Source organism: Erythrolamprus reginae, chromosome 1 (genome assembly GCF_031021105.1).
Source record: "Erythrolamprus reginae isolate rEryReg1 chromosome 1, rEryReg1.hap1, whole genome shotgun sequence".
Lineage (NCBI taxonomy): Eukaryota > Metazoa > Chordata > Lepidosauria > Squamata > Dipsadidae > Erythrolamprus > Erythrolamprus reginae.
Window position 1 is genome coordinate 366,533,047 of NC_091950.1, and position 15,152 is coordinate 366,548,198.

The following is a 15,152-nucleotide window of genomic DNA, read 5'->3' on the forward strand; positions in this document are numbered from 1 at the left end:
AAGAACTGAATGAATTTTGTTATTATTACATCCAGTTGTTGCTAAACTTATACTCCCCAAATATCTAAATCATTAAGGCTCTCCTGACACCTCAATGGCTTGTTGTCTTCCTCTGAACATTTGAAATACAGCTATGCTACAGAATATATTTGCTTCATTGAAAAAGGAGAAATTATATATAACTGTACAGAAGTGACATAACAAAAGATTGGGAAATAAATTAATTTTACATTAAAACCAAAGGAAAATTCAACGTATTGTCATCACTGCTGAGCATGCAGGAGAACCATACATTTCTAAACAGGGAAGTCTTGTATTCTAATCTTAAAGTAAATCCTCAGGAACATTAATTGGTGTTGGTAACAGGTGACTTTGAAATTCTTATGCAACCTCCTGCTGCAGGAAGGCAGGACCTATTCAATTGATCTACCTCCAGGATTGATGGATCCAGTGGGAGTCCAAAGGTTCCTGGAGGTTCTACATGAGGATCTGCTGCAAGGTCTTGCTGAGATATTGGCTGCTGCCAAAAATATGAAGGTGGGATGAGGCCTTGGATAGGATTATGCCCATGATATTGGCCCATCACCCCTGATACTCAACTGTGGCTTATGAAGGAGCTATGGGAGCTGAAAAGCATCAAGAGATATCTAGAATGTCTCTGGAAGAAGACAAGGGATAACTACAGTCAAACATAATTTAGTATCACTATTAAGATCTATTTAGAATCACTGTTAAGACCTGTAAGAATGGCAAAACATGCTCATTGCTTTCACAGAATGCCACTCATTGTCTCCGTTTAGGGTTATGGAGATCCTTCTGGGTAACGGGGCTTGGAGGATTCAGGGTCATGTAGAGGAATTTTATGATAAAATCACTCAGATCCACTCAGTTGGAGACCAGGGGTGTTTGAAGATGCCTGGGGAATGGTCTTACCTAGTTATCCTGGAATATTTCATCCTCTTGGACCTAAGGAAGTGGACGAGTCCACCTGTAAACTAAATTCATGCTCCCAGGAGGTGACATATGAATAGGTCTAGCAATGGTTTACTTATCTTTAAGGAAGGGGAAATTTCTGGCTCCATTTAAAGATACACTGCTGTATCTTCTTCTCAAGAAGCCATTATTTGATCCCATTGTTCTGGGTAATTTTTGTCCAGGAAAGATGGTGGTGCTGCAGCTCCAGAAGACCAAGGATGAAACTAATTATTTGGATACCTTCAGTCAAATATGCAAATATGAGACACACATTTGCTTCATTGAAAAAAAAAGATTTCTTTTGGATGACCTCTGGAGAGAGTGGGATTTAGGTAATCATCCATCCTTGCTATTCTTGACCTTCCAGCAGCTTTCAATACTATCAACCATGGTATCCTTTGAGATTGGCTTTGCGAATTGGGGATGGGAGATGGATATGCAATCTTGGGGAGTGGGGAGGTTGATGGGGCTCCCTCTGCCTTTTAACTCTGATTTTAACTGTATTTTTAAATGTGCCTTTTAATATGATTTTGTAGATTTTATCTGTAAACCTCCCAAAGTCACTTAAATAGTAAGATGAGTGGTGTTTAAATTTGAAAATGAAATAAAATAAAAGTCGCACAATCTTATTTAGGGTTCTTGGCAATCTGGTTCATTTTTATGACTAGTTGCGGGATCCTGTGGCTACTTGACTACAATTTGTGTATGTTTTTTTTAAATGGGTTCTAGTATTCAGAAGGATACATTCACACTTAGAACCATCACATTTGTCTAACAACCTTGGATGACTTCCACAAAAATTGTCCTAAAATTGGGTATAGTCACATGGGTGTCTTAACATAAGGCCGTAACAATTTACAACCAGAAATCTAGTGCCAGATGCAGTTGCACGTCAAGGATTAAAACCCATTTATTCCATGATAAATGGCAATACTGTCAAGTCTAAAAGAACTTTGGGGGGACGGGGGACGGACCAGCACCTTAAATTGTGTCATAAAAATTAACTTTAAAAATGAGATGAAACAATATTTAAATGCATATTTTGTGTCAGACCTACTACTCAGAAATTGAAGGTTGGATTAGCTTTAAAAAGTTGCTAATATAAATTATCCCAGCACTTTAAAACAATAAATATATTTCCAAAGAAATTACTTAATTTAGATACTGAGATGTCTTAAATGCATTTACTCCTTTCACTTTAATTTGGCCCCTAGAAATAGATCAAAGCAAGTGAATCTTACTGATTTTAGACAAACTCTATTTCACTTCAGCTGCCAGTTTCATTACAACTTAACAGCAGTTGTACCTGATCTCTGATCTTTAATTTTTATATTCAAAATGATAAGTTTTCTTGAAAAAATTGAGAACAAGACTTTCAGAAGATAATACAGAATTTAAATATGATATACATCTTTGTAACACAGAATTTCTCAGAAGTTTATTTCAGCAAATGAAATAGAAATGATGGGGTTACACACAAATTGACAGGTTATATCAATGTTTCTCAAAGAGTGGGGCGGGACCCCCTGTAAGGGCGCAGAGCGATGTCAGGGAGCATGTGACTTCGGGGAATGTGCCTTTTTTTGCCGCAGGGAGTAGGGTTTTTTGCACCAAACCATACACATAGTTCAGAGAGGGACATCTGAAGTGCATATAACAAACCTTAAGAGAAACCATGGAAAAATATTTAACAGGGATGAAAAGAAAGGAGGAGAGAGACGGAGATAACAGTCTCCCAAAAGCTAAGATGAGGAAATATGACGAAACGTATGTAGCGCTCGGCTTCACTGTCACTATGGTGGAAGATAAGGAAAGACCAGTATGTTTACTATATCTAAAAATGTTGGCAGCGGACAGCATGAAGCCAAATAAATTAAGGCGTCACTTAAACACATTACACTCCAATCACGTTGATAAGCTGCTTGAGTTTTTTCAGCGAAAACGTAATGAATATTGCAAACAATCGTCCTGGCGGAGAGTTTGGGGGAGGGCGCGAAATGTTCATCTAAACTAATAGCAGGATTTGTTATAAAAAAACTGTTGGTTGATTTTCCAATTTGTTTGTTATGCCTCCTTCCTAGGGCAGGCATAACAAAAAATAATTGAGAAACACTGTGTTATACTCCTTGGTACAATGTCCAATTCGTCCATTCTTTTGGTTGAAAATTTCTAAACAAATTGGAAAATCAACCAACAGTTTTTTGTAACAAATCCTGCTATTGGTTTATTGGCTATGCTCCTTAAGGATTGGGAATGGATGCAAAATAAGATAAAGATTCAATGCTTGCTCTGCTGCTACAAAATGGAGATATGTACACACACACACACACACACACACACACTTCATTGTGGTACTAATAGTTAGAAATGTTTTTTTAATTGCTTTTGTTGAAAATAAAGAGAAAATATGAATACAGGAAGCCCTCAACTTACGACACAATTGAGCCCAAACTTTATGTTGCTAAGTGAGAAATTTGTTAAGTCAGTTTTTCCTCATTTTACAACTTTTCTTGCCACCTTTGTTAAGTGAATCACTGCAGTTGTTAAATCAGTAACACAGTTGTTAAGCAAGTCTGTTTTCCACACTAACTTTGCTGGTCAGAAGTTTTCAAAAGGTGATCACATGACTTTGAAACACTGCAACCATCATATGAGTCAATTGCCATGCATCCAAATGTAAACCACATAACCAGGCAGATGCTACAACAGTTATAAGTGTGAAAAATGATCATGTCACTTTTTTCAGTAAAGTTGTAACTTTGAATGAACAAATTTCAAAGCAAACTAATGTAAGCCGAGAACTAACTGTATACTGTGTATCCAGATACACTGTTCACTTATAAATTATTTTTCTTCACTGCATTGATCTTGTTTTTCCACTGACCTATTTTCCTTAAAGCTACTTCCTGTTGTAGTTTTCATGTTTGTCAACTATCAGTGACAAACATCAATGATCTCTGTGACCATATCAAAAGCAACTGTGTTCTTTTTGACGACGATGTGAAACTTTTCAACACCACTGATAACACACTTACTCTCCAAAAAGACCTGGACTTTGTCTCAGACTGGTCTAACACCTGGCAACTTCAAATATCAACCAACAAATGCTCTATCCTCCACATTGGCAAAAAGAATCCTAACCACACATACGAACTGAATAAACAATCTCTCACTGCCAACCCACATTCTGTAAAGGACCTTGGAATACTAATATCGAATGACCTAAGTGCTAAAGCCCACTGCAACAATATCACCAAAAAAGCCTCTAGAGTTGTCAACCTGATCCTACACAGCTTCTGCTCAGGCAACCTCACCCTACTCACAAGAGCCTACAAAACATTTGCCAGACCTATCCTAGACTACTGCTCATCTGTCTGGAACCCATACCACATCTCAGACATCAACACCCTTGAAAATGTCCAAAGATATTTCACCAGAAGAGCCCTTCACTCCTCCACTCGAAACAGAATATCCTACGAAAATAGACTAACAATCCTAGGCCTAGAAAGCCTAGAACTACGACGCCTAAAACACGATCTGAGCATTGCCCAGAAGATCATATGCTGCACTGTCTTACCAGTGAATGACTACTTCAGCTTCAACCGCAATAACACAAGAGCACGCAACAGATTCAAACTTAATACGAACCGCGCCAAACTTGACTGTAAAAAATATGATTTCAACAATCGAATTATCGAAGCTTGGAACTCACTACCAGACTCAATTGTGTCAACCCCTAACCCCCAACACTTCTCCCTTAGACTCTCCACGATTGACCTCCCCAGGTTCCTAAGAAGCCAGTAAGGGGCGTACATAAGTGCACTGGTGTGCCTTTCATCCCCTGTCCAATTGTCTTTCCTTTTTTTTCACCTATCTTATATATTCTCTTCCTTTCATATATCCTCTCCTCTAAATTCACCTTCACCCTCTTTTTATATTATCACATGTCTATTTTCTTCCTATGTATTTATGTATTGGGCAAATGAATTAAAAAAATAATAATAACCCTGTGCTCTTGGATCAATTTGTATAGCCTAAAGATCTCTGGCAAAACTGCAGCTGCTCTTGGTTCTCCCAAAGGTGCAGTTTTGAAGAAGCTTCTTGGAGGAAGAAGTGAAACATCTTCAAGGAAAAAAGCCATTGCCATTTGAAAAAGTTTTGAAACTTTGTATCTATAGTATCTGAAGTGGTTAACACGGAGGGAAATATGTTGGAAAACTTCAGTCTACTTTTTTCTTGTCATATTAATGATGCTAATTATACATTCAAGAGGATTTTAATATGGTCTAAACCAAAAAGAATGTGTAATGATTTTAATTAGTTTTTCTTCCAAATGCCTGTAAACATGATAAATGAAAATGGTGAAACTGATTTACAATTATTTGCCTCTTGGTGTGTTTCCTCTTCTCTCCTTTTTAAAAATGGGTAGCAAGAAACAGACAGATTTTATTCCATAAAACTCCATTTTTTTCTAAGCCCATGACAAGGATATTATTGATGCTAAATTAACAAGATTAATTAGACATAAACGACTTTCATATTTTGTATCCACTGTTCTTGTGCACATGTGGCTACATTACTAGAAAAATGTCATTTTGGGGAAATGATTTTTTTTAAACAAACAACATCACCATTACTACATTCTCATATCTTTTTAAAAAAGCTTGCTTATGTTAAATTAAACTGGTGATATTGGAAGCATGCATAATCAAAGCAAAAGTTACAAAATAAAAGTAAGCATTTTGCTTATGTTATGAATAGTTCTGGGATTGACAAGTGTTGGATGAATGCTCATGTTCTTTGCAAATAAAGATGTACATACATACAGTGGTACCTCTATCTAAGAACGCCTCTACTTACGAACTTTTCTATATAAGAACTGGGTGTTCAAGATTTTTTTGCCTCTTCTCAAGAACCATTTTGCACTTACAAACCCAAGCCTCCAAAACTGTAAGCGGAAAAGGCAGGGAGAAGCCTCTGTGGGGCCTCTCTAGGAATTTCCTGGGAGGAAACAGGGCCGTAAAAGGTAGGGAGAAGCCTCCATGGGCCCTCTCTAGGAATCTCCTGGGAGGAAACAGGGCCTCCACCCTCTCTGTGATTTCCCCAATCACATACATTATTTGCTTTTGCATTGATTCCTATGGGGAAAATTGCTGCTTCTTACAAACTTTTCTACTTAAGAACCTGGTCACAGATCGAATTAAGTTTGTAAGTAGAGGTACCACTGTATATGCATGCATCAATCATAACTCACAACTGATAAAAAGTTTAATAAAACTACCCAATGGTGGCAACAAATGCAATAATTTTTTTATTGGGAAAAGGCAATTACCTGAAGTATGTAACTTGCATCCTAGCAAGCTCACATATAAAAAATAAAGGTGTTTTTTCCCCACTAAACCAGAGAGGTGCATCTTCAATCAAATTCTTTGGCCATTGTTAAGTGTTAATTTTAATTCCACTGTGATTGGTTAAAACCACAACCTTTAAAGAGAAGTAATTGTGCCCTGCTATCTCATTCAACACTCTCATGAGAAATGAATTTGAAGGCGTCACCTGCCCATAGCCTTATATAATATGCAGGCCCAGTAACTGATTAATAGAAGAAATTTTATCTATTATATTTCTATAATTTAGCAAGATAAAGGCATTTGTATTTCTGTTCTCAAATTAATCAATGTTAGTAATCAAAAACCAATCTATAACTTTCTTTTCTGCTGGCTATTTTTATTTAAAGCTCTGTAAAAAGAATCCCAGATACAGCATATACTAATGGATAAAAAGAGGGATCAGGATTCCCAGAAAACAAATAACAAATAACTTGTGAAATAAGCTATACACATATTCCTACTCCATTAACATGGATTCGCTCACCATAATGGCTGGAGTTCAGGCAAATCATGGAAACTTACCCAATTGCCTGGTGCTTGGGTCTCAAACCTAGGTGTTTACTGTTGGTGGGGATGTATTTTTGTTTCCTATTTGGCATTTTGATTATCTCTTTTGAGTGATATGTAAATGTTGTTTATGTTTATGTACCAGTTGATGGCACATTTGTCAGAGTGCTAAACTTCCAGGAATTCTACAGCTTTTTTGGAGTTGGCTTGGTCTAGGATAGTCACAGTTAAGTCTGTCTATGCGTTAAGGAGTTTTCACCATGTCTTCTGACTCCTAACTGGTATTCATGAATGTCTTCTGCTTGTTGGTCCTACATAGTGGCTATTGCAGTCCTCACTATATATTGTAGATGATTCCTGTTTTATTCTCCTGTGGTTCCTGGGAACTACCACATTGCCAAAGAATGGACAAAAAAGTTTAGATCTCACACAGCGAAACAGATAACTCCATCAACACCTCACTACCACCTTCTAGTCTAGTAAGGCTGTTTGGCAACAAGAAAAAAAACCTGATTTGATGAGGGACTGCAAATATATCATATTGAAATCAGAAAAGAAGATTCATATCAATATTTCCAATACTAAGTGCTGAATATGGTTCACATCTTTCCCTTAATTTGCATAATTAAAGAAGGTAAGGGGGGAAAAAACTCAGATATTTTCACTCAAAAATAATTCAGAAAAGTTACCATATGGAGAAATGGATGCACGCTGCATTGTTCATCGTTTAAAAGAGAAAATGAGTACCTCTAGGGCAGTAAACTGTTTTGCTCATGAAGGCTTAATGTTTGGGCATATGCCTCCTTATCACAAGGGACTTCATCAAAAGTTGGAAGAAAACAATAGGAAAGAATAGCAGTGATTACTTGTTCAGGTCTTCTTCTGTAATGTGAAAATACCATATGGCAACTCTCCATGGTAATAGCCAACACTGGAGGTTAGTTAAGAGGAGGAGGATTAACTCATGATAAACCAGATTCTAAAAGGAGGGATACCATCCTAATTCCAGATGTTATTATTAAAACCAGTTACCTAAAGTCATTTTAATTCAAATTAGACCACGTTTTCTTAGTGGAACAGCCTTGGTCATTGCCATGGAAGACAGCATCTGGAAATTTCAATTTTAAGTATGTTAAGGGGTTAAATACGGTTCAGGAGGGAAGTGTTTTTAATAGGAAAGTGAACACAAGAACAAGGCAGAACAATCTGAGGTTAGTTGGGGGAAAGATCAGAAGCAACGTGAGAAAATATTATTTTACTGAAAGAGTAGTAGATGCTTGGAACAAACTTCCAGCAGACATGGTTGGTAAATCCACAGTAACTGAATTTAAACATGCCTGGGATAAACATATATCCATCCTAAGATAAAATACAGGAAAAATAAGGGCAGACTAGATGGACCATGAGGTCTTTTTCTGCCATCGTCAGTCTTCTATGTTTCTATGACTGTCATAAGGAGATGTGACAGTCAACTGACTCAGAGGTTTTTGACTTAATAAACTATGCTACTGTCATGAAACCTCATAAAATGGAAGAGATTGCACTAGTGTCTCTAATTTCCTTGTATCTCCAAAACATTTACATAACTAGGGATTTTGAAATCCAAGGATTTTGAGTGAGATCCCTCTCAATATGCAATTCAATTTGTCTGTTATCATCAGAGCCTATTGAGATTAGGTAGGTGTCAAACAGATATTTTTTGTGGCATAAAAGTCTATAAACTCAAGTTGAACCCTAGTACATATGTGGGCAAAGCAGACTGTTTAGAAGGATGGGATTCCCTCTAGTTTTGAGTTTTCTCAAACATCACCATCAATGGTCTTCATTGTATGAAGTATTTATTTCATTAGTTCATAGTGGATGGCCTTTTTGGATAGGGTGATATACGCTTTGGAAATTTCCAAATGCTGCCTTGAAAACAGTTGGGAACCTTAAATTCATAAATTATTCAGCTAGTAGAATTTCTAACTAACAGAGTTATGTCAACATTAATTTTGTGGAAAAAATACTTTAGCTACTTGTTTACTAACAATGAAAATTGAAGACGATTATGTTTTCTTTTAAAGCAAAGCACAACAATCTGGAATATTTTCTTCTATATCAATATCTAAAGTTTTGTCTATACAAATGCATGACACAAATTCAAAATTACAGTTTTTCTGTAAAGTTGCCTGATTCGGAAATACCTTTGTAATACAGATATTATTGCAGGGGTGGGCTCTTGCCCGGACCGGGAAGGAATGCAGTGGGGTAGCAAAAATGGAGCTCCACCCCAGAGCACCCAATTTGCACCGAAAGATGTTGAAAGAAAATGCAGAGTGTCCTGCATAAGCCATGCCCACAGTGTGGTACGGTAGTAAAAAATTTGGTAGCCCTTCACTGTATTATTGTATATGCTCTTAAAACATTATTTACCCAGGCTTTGCAAATTACTGCATTTTAATAATATTTGCATTTAATAACACTTTAGTGCTGAATTAAGAGAATATTTTTCTGAGAAATACAATGTTCATTTAGTCCAAATTTCTAATTGCTATTACTTCATCTCCAAGGCTGGGTTTTATCCAAACATATATTCCAGTAACAATTTCATTTTGTTTCTTTTTTGAAATGAGAAAGTAAAACAGCCATGGAAAGAGAAGATGATGGAACACTGGGGAGAAGGAAAAAGTGTGGGCATATACATGTTCATCCTCAGTAGATGGCAGCATTTAGACAAACTTGGCCAATTTCAGAAGCTAAGCAGACTTGGTCCTGGGGGAAATCACTGAGGAATTCCAGTACTGGTAGCAGGCAGGGAACTCAAAACAATGGCTGGAAGAAAGTAGTTGCAACCTACTCACATAATGTCACAAATAAATTATTGCAACTAGGAGTCAAGCTTCACAACTTTTCTGACAAGATAGGACATGGTCAGGTATGGATTGTAGCTATGTTGGAAACCACTAACACCAATGTTATTGAAAAACATGTTGGAAGAAGATAAATCACTTCTGTGTTGCTGCCAAGCAACTATGTTGGTGCATCCATGAAGTCAATACGAAATGAGCACATCTTGTAGAAATCATTACAATTGACAGGTGTTTGCTTTTTTTAAAAATAAGACTTGTGGTGAAGATGAAACTTTTAAAATGGATAAAGTTGACCTCCCAGACTCTGAGAAAATGTCATCCATAAAATGTGTCTACAGGTTATGATATTGAGCCTTATAAATGCTCTAGTCCAGGGATAGTCTATCCCTATGCATATGAATTTGATTTCAGGAAAGAATGCTATGTTTTTCAAAAAAAAAAGTCACTATGAACAGTCATATAAGAAGGAAGGGAGATTATAATAATAATAATAACAACAACAACAACAACAACAACAACAACAACAACAACAACAGTGTTGGAAGGGATCTTGGAGGTCTTCCAATCCAACCCCGTTTGGGCAGGAAACCCTACACTTCTTCAGACAAATGGTTATCCAACATCTTCTTTAAAACTTCCAGTGTTGGAGCATCCACAACTTATGGAGGCAAGCTGTTCCATTGGTTAATTGTTTTAACTGTCAGGAAATTTCTCCTTGGTTCTAAGTTGCTTCTCTCCTTGATTACTTTCCACCCATTGCTTCTTGTGCTACCCACAGGTGCTTTGAGAACAGCTTGACTCCCTCTTCTTTGTGGCAACCCCTGATATATTGGAACACTGCTATCATATCTCCCCTAGTCCTTCTTTTCATTAAACTAGATATACCCAGTTCCTGTAACCGTTCTTCATATGTTTTAGCCCCCAGTCCCCTAATCATCTTTGTTGCTCTTCTCTGCACTCTTTCTAGAGTCTCAACATCTTTTTTGCATCGTGGTGACCAAAACTGAATGCAGTTTTCCAAGTGTAGTCTTACCAAGGCCTTATAAACTGGTATTAACACTTTACGTGATCTTGATTCTATCCCTCTGCTAATGCAGCCTAGAACTGTGTTGGCTTTTTTTGCAACTGCCTCACACTGCTGGCTCATATATAAATAGTTGTGCACTAGGACTCCAAGATCCCTCTCAGTTACTACTGTTGAGCAAGGTTACTACTGTTGAGCAAGGATTATATGGCTATTCAACTCACAAAAACGGGCAGTGTAGATGAATAAAAACAATCACAATATCCCAACAACCAATCAAGAACAAAACACATGGGTGGGGCAAACCAACAGACACCTCATTTTCCAAGATGAGCTCACCAAACACCTTGTCATCACAACCTGTCTGAAGGTTACAGGCACTGGAATCAGTTGATTCTTGGGAGGAGAAAGATAATTCCACAGGGCAGGCCCCACAATTGAATTATAAACAAGGATTAGTTCCAAATCCCATTTGTTAGAAACTTAGTGATGGACAGTTTAGCATATATGCTGCTATCTTGCATTACTGAATGGAATCATTGCTGTGATAAATGTCTATCCCCTGAACAAATGAAGATGCTGCTAAGAACATTTTTTTGGAAATCAAGAATAGACAGGTATTATCTTTCCTTCCATGTATTTTAAAGTTAATTCCTTTTGTAAACTATAACTGTCTGGTTTGGTTCTGCAACCCAACAAGACCGACACAGACTTCAGAGGATAATCAGAACTGCAGAAAAAACAACTGTTGCCAACCTGTATACTGCACGAGTCAAAAAGAGGGCGGTGAAAATATTTACTGACCCCTCACATCCTGGACACAAACTGTTTCAACTCCTACTCTCAAAATGTCGCTACAGAGCATTACACACCAAGACAACTAGACACAAGAACAATTTTCCCCCGAACGCCACCACTCTACTAAACAAATAATTCCCTCAACACTGTTAAACTTTTTACTAAGTCTGCACTTCTATTTCTACTAGTTTTTTCTCATTATTCCTATCATCCTTTTTCTCCCACTTAGGACTGTATGACTGTTAACTTGTTGCCTGTATCCTAAGATTTTTATTAATATTAATTGTTTCTTCATTGCTTATTTGATAATCATTAAGTGTTGTACCACATGATTCTTGACAAATCTATATTTTCTTTTATGTAAACTGAGAGCATATGCACCAAAACAAATTCCTTGTGTATCCAATCACACTTGGCCAATAAAGAATTCTATTCTAGTCCATTCTATTCTTTTTTACTGTGACATATTCATTCTAAATCAATTGATTCTCATAAAATGTAAGGTAAAAATGTTTAAGGTTAAAAAATTTCTAGGCAGAAATGGTCATTTTTTTCATGCTTGTTTAAACAACACTCCATCAAGGAACTTTTTTTTGTTTGCCAGCTGGAAACGTCAATAAACTAATGAAGATTCACCTGAATATTTTGTTTCTTGCATATATGTTGAATTTATTTAATAGACTTATATAGCCAACCGCCTCACATCAATGACTCTGGGCGGCATAAAAATGCAACAATTAATGGTGCCCCATTCAAATGATACCATCTAATCATGAAAAGTTATCAGCAACCTGGCTAGGTTAGGCCTGATTATTTGGAGAGCAGACTTTTTTCTCCATAAAACTACTGCACAAAATGAAGGTTCTAATCTATAATTTGATCTTATTGACTTCGGTTGGAAACGCATGTCTATGTTGTGCCTCCCTCATTCTGTTTTCTAATGTTCCCCAGCTTTTTACTATTTAGTAATTTAGCTGCATCATCTGAAAAAAAAATTCTTTTAACTATAATCTTTGCTAAGTGTTAAGCCTAAACGCTCTTTGTATTATGAAAACAAATCACAAGGTTTTGTAAGATGTGGTTATTACTAAGATAATCCAATTATTTTTATTTATTTATTTATTAAATTTATGCTTCTGCTTCTCCCAGTAGTAACTTTATCACATGGTTCTGGTAAAACAAGTTAAATTTGAGAAGACTGAGAATTGCCTCTACAGGCAGTGGCTAACTCAATATCTACTCTATTTCAGAATTAACATTTTAGAATCTACTGTAGAAAATAACAAAACATTTTAGAAATGCTTTACTAAAAAAAAAAAGGAAGGCCAGAATAGTGTCCACTATGGATTCAGCCTATGTTTTCCTTACATATCCTGAATATTAAGAACGGCACAAGAAAAATAACCAAGAGAAAATAATTCTCATTTAAGATTACATTGATTCCCATCCAATTCTTTTCTTTCAAGAGGTGAACAGAGCTAAAGCTAACATTGATTTTCTGTTCCTCTGTATAACTTCTAATCTGTTATTTAAAGGAACTGATAGATGTTTCCCACAAACTTCGAAAAAGCCCTACGAGATTTCAGTGGCACACTGACAAATAATCAGATCCTTGGACTGAGGTTTACATAAAAGGTTTTCATCTCCAGCCAAATATGATTAGTAGATAGACCATGAGGTCTTTTTCTGCCGTCAGACTTCTATGTTTCTATGTTTCTAGATGGAGCATTCCAGTGATGGTGAATTTTTTTTTGTTAGAAACCACAAGGTTGCGCATCTCCACACCCAGGGGTGGGCTACTGCCTGGACAGGGGAGGGGGGGACATAGTCGGGTAACAAAAATGAAGCTCCATTCCAGAGCACCCAATTTGCACTGAAAGACATTGAAAGAAAATGCAGAGCGTCCTGCATAAGCCACGCCCACAGTGTGGTAGTAAATATTTTGGTAGACCTTCACTGCCCACACCCATAATACAATGTCCTCCCCCCATGCTTGCACACACACACACATACTGCCTGCATGCGCATGCATGCAGGCCTTACTAAAGCCTCCACACTTCCGGTAGGCCCATTGAGTCATTTTTCGCCTTCTCCAGGCTTTAGGAAAGCCTCCAGAGCCTGAGGATGGCGAAAAGCAGGTCCAACAAGCCTACTGGAAGTTAGGAAATGAACTTTTGGTAGGCCCATTGGATCATTTTTCACCCTCCCCAGGCTTCAGGAAAGACTCTGGAGCCTGTGGATGGGGAAAAAGTGGGCCCAACAGGCTTGACGGAAGTTTGAATTTCTGGTAAGTCCATAAGGTCCATTTTTCACCACCCACAGGATCCAGAGGCTTTCCTGAAGCTTGGGGAGGGCAAAAACAGCCTCCCCTCCACCCTATGGAAAACTGAAAATCAATTGGCCAGCATGCACATGCGCACTGGAGCTGTCATAGGGCAACACCTTGCATGCCCTCAGATATAGCTCCACATGCCACCTGTGGCATGTGTGCCATAGATTCCCTATCATGGGAGTATTCCATACTAAGTTAACTAAGAGTTAATGCTGATATCTATCCTGAAGTTTTGCAAAGAAAGTGAGACAAAGCCCCCACAAAACAGTTCTGCCTGGTTTTTCATTTTAATGTCTCTAAATCAAAGCTCCTCATTCACTGGAATCATGAACTACTCACAACTAGAGTTAATCGCTTGAAACCAGTTGACTGCCTCTGCTTCTAAGAGAATCCTGGGTATTGTAAAGGTTGATTACCAATTTTGTATCCTTATCTTTAAATTAAATATACTCAAACAGAATAATAAAGAATTCTGACACAATGAAACCATCACCAAAAGACCATCTTATATACATTTTTCATCTGTGATCTATAGAATTGCTCCTCAGGAAAAGTCTGCAAATTTGTATTGTAACAGAAGGCTGTCATAGGATAGGCCAGGGGTAGGCAAAGTTGGCTCTTCTATGACTTGTGGACTTCAACTCCCAGAATTCCTGAACCAATCATGCTAGCTCAGGAATTCTGGGAGTTGAAGTCCACATGTCATAGAAGAGCCAAGTTTGCCTACCCCTGGGATAGACCATTAACTTTTTTCTAAAACCCATTTTTTGCAAGGCCAAAGTTACACCGAAGGAGAGATAAATAGTTATTATCTTCCTGTTAGTTCAGCCATATCTGTATTAGATCCACCTCTTCCTGCTGGGTCAAGGTTTCCAGGGAGAGGGTTTGGGTGATGATAAAGTCTTCCTTGAGTTAAGGGGTAGTTCTGTCAACTCCTAAGGTGATGATGGTGTGCTCCCTACTAAAGAGGCTATCATTTTGCCCAACAAATTTGAAAAGTTTTCATCTGGTTTATGAAGAAGGTTGCACTGCCATTTCAACAGATATGGAAATCATATACAAAACATTTACACACACACACACACACTCAAATCAATAGCAAAGTTTCATAAAATGGAAATGAATATGAACTACTGATGGCAAAGTCTACAATTCCCAATTAGAAACATATTTCCGTTCCTCTTAATCTACTGCCCACTTTCTTTTGCAGTAGGATGCTAATCCATCTTCAAAAATGGTTAAAAATTTTCTCCCTGTATCTAAAGACTCTTCAA

General features: G+C 37.4%; 1 protein-coding gene across 6 annotated transcripts in view; it reads right to left on the reverse strand.

The window, feature by feature from the left end:
* Window positions 1-15,152, reverse strand: part of HHAT (hedgehog acyltransferase) — a 190,568-nt gene that overhangs the window by 18,147 nt on the left and 157,269 nt on the right. The window lies entirely within an intron of this gene.